Source organism: Haliotis rufescens, unplaced genomic scaffold (assembly GCF_023055435.1).
Source record: "Haliotis rufescens isolate VD_foot unplaced genomic scaffold, xgHalRufe1.0.p SCAF_12, whole genome shotgun sequence".
Taxonomy (NCBI): domain Eukaryota; kingdom Metazoa; phylum Mollusca; class Gastropoda; order Lepetellida; family Haliotidae; genus Haliotis; species Haliotis rufescens.
The window spans coordinates 22,286,517-22,289,600 of NW_025963802.1; positions in this window are offsets into that span (position 1 = coordinate 22,286,517).

Consider the following 3,084-nt stretch of genomic DNA (forward strand, 5'->3'; position numbering starts at 1 on the left):
CTCGATATCCGACATTTGCAGCTAAATATAGCAGCGGAAAAAAGTGGTAATGCGGAACTAAAGCGGAATACAATTTCTTCTTTTTATGCATATCGCTCATGAAAAAATGCAATTCCTATAACAATGGTCGTGTTGCTTATTACCTGTCATTACTGCCCATTGCCATGTTTAATTTCTAACCATGATAAAACTCCCAAATGTATTATTTAATTGTCTATCATATCATAACCTTTGTGAGGTGGTGACATGTTTAATAACAGAGTAAATTTTCTGTTAAATAGCTATCTTGGCCACTTCTGAACACAGTGTTTTCCTACAAAATAGCAAAAGCCAAATGAAAATAAAATTATTCTCTAATTTATGTATTTTAAAGATGTTATGCCACTCATTGGTGGGGATACAAGCGTAATAATTCAAGTTCCTAGGATGTTTGTGTTATGCTATTTTTCAAGAGTTATGAGAGTTGGACATTTCTTCTCATACACAGTAACACAGCAGGTAAATGTCTAGGAATAAATACTCATGACATTGTACAATAGGCCATGATGTTCACAAAATATATGTGAATATGTACATCAATATAATAATATTAATTATTTTGAATATTACTAAGTGTGTCATTAAACATCAAACAATGAATACTCAACATGTCAGAGTTGAAAGGGGTACAGTTAAATTTGTACTATTCAAGGGATTTCTAAGCCCCAACACCTCGAAGCCCTCTGGCAACTGATGCGTGTATTTTTGTTTGTATTCTCAAGTCCCTAAGTCATTTTTTGTAAATATTACTATCATTATCATGTTAGATTTTAGTGGTAACAATTATTCAAAATCACTCCATTTGATTAATGTGTACATGATGATAAAAGCAACTAATTTTTATATTAATGGTGGAGGTGCATGTAACTGCTTCCAGGCATAGCAGATGCAGGATGTGAGAGAGTTTGTGCTTCATCTTAGAAGTCCAACTTAAAAAATAAAAGAAACTAATTACATATAGAAATATTAGAGTAGAAATTGTTGAAAAAGATTTCTTTAATGTTCCTTTGATTCACCCACCACCCTATTCTTTTTCTCATTGTTTTAAAGGGAAAAATACCATATGTAATACCCGGTATGACAAAATCTCCTTCCTGGTCAGCATTAAAATAACTGGGAAACTCATTGAACCATTCCTGGTAGCTTATTGAGATATATACGTTGAAGCTTTCATAACCGTTTTGCCAGCAAAATGTCCTCATATTTCTGGGGAGATCATATGGAATCTAAATGACATTATTTAATATGATTGAAATATTTAGAAAGGTTTCAAAATTACCAACTTAAGACAGATAACATATATTTAATAAACCCATTACTAATGGAGAACTGAACTTGTTATCTCATGCTCTGTCATCATTGACATTAATATTTGCAAGACAAAGCAACAGTAAGAGTTATCCTCCCTTCACAACTTGATCAAAATGGTCGTCTGGTCCTTGCTGTTGAAGGCCAAGTGGCTGAAGTTTCTAAGATAATATTTCTTTGAAAGACGAGAATGTGTAGGTAAGTCATTATACCTTTACTTTTTACTTTTTTTTCTGTGGTTTCTATCAAGGCAGGTACAGACCTAGGACAATGTCATGCATTGTGCAGTCAGTCCCTCCATGATGATCAGTTAGCCTATTACAGCTGTGAAGGGGACCAAGCTTTTTTTAAAACTATGTAGTTTCATATGCAAAGCTTATTGTCAAAGTACATTTCTCAAAGGTTGTAAATGTGAATGACAATGTTCAGGAAACAAAGCTCTCAAGATTCCCTTAATTTTTGAAAGCATCACATTTATGCCACTTCTAGTTGAGGGGATGTGAGTAATAATATAGTCAACAATCTCTTAACATTAGCAATATTGACCCATAGCATTCAGATTCTGCTCACAAGTTTGAAATGTTATTTACTATCATCAGTGAAGAAGAAATCTTAAGATTTCATTAATTGTAGATTTTAAAGGTGTTATCCCATTTCCGGTCAAGGTTATATGAATAATAATATAGTAGAAAATCTCTTAAAATTATAAATCTTTACTCGTAGCCTTCAGGCTTTGCTCACAGGTTTGAAATGTGATTTACTACTATCAGCCAAGAAGAAATCTTAAGATTCCATTAATTGTAGATTTTATAGGTGTTATCCCATTTCTGGTCAAGGTGATATGAGTATTAATATAGTAGAAAATCTCTTAAAATTAGAAATCTTTACTCAAAGTATTCAGGCTTTGCTCACGGGCTAGAAATGTTATTTACTATCATCAGCCAAGAAGAAATCTTAAGATTCCATTATTTGTCGAGTTTATAGACTTTATCCCATTTCTGGTTGAGGGGAGATGAGTAATAATATAGTAGAAAATTTCTTAAAAATACAAATATTGACCCCTAGCATTCAGATTCTGCTCACAAGTTTCAAATGTTATTTACTATCAGTAGTCATGAAAAAATCTCAAGATTCCATTAATTGTAGACTTTAAAGGCGTTATCCTATTTCTGTTCGAGGGGACATGAGTAATAAAATAGTAAAAAATCTCTTAAAATTAGAAATATTAACCCATAGCATTCAGCTCACAAGTTTGAAATGTGATTTACTATCATCAGCCAAGAAGAAAACTTAACATTCCATTTAGTGTAGATTGTATGATGATATTGTGTATAAAATGTCATAGGTTGATTATTAATTGTGAACATCTGTATAGATTGATGTATTACCACCTTTCATGGAAGTGTGTATTTGTCTATTTCTAGACTTGCTAAAGCCAAACTGGGGAAAGTGGAAATTGATAGTTTATACTGAAGGGTTCATTGGTCTGTTGAGGGCTCAAACAACTGAATACAGGCAAGCTACTGCTAGCACTGACTCTACATGCTAGCCATAAACATGTCACCAGATGATTCCCTAATTACTACTGACTAGTTGTCTGTTCAGATCTCTAACTGCTCAGGAGATTGTTGATACTTGAATTCCAAGGAGGAACTGGCTCTATGAAGGGTGTGAGAATCTCAGTGTAAATTTAAGCAAGGTCATTAGCTCATATTGTTAATGTTGTAGCAGAAAAAA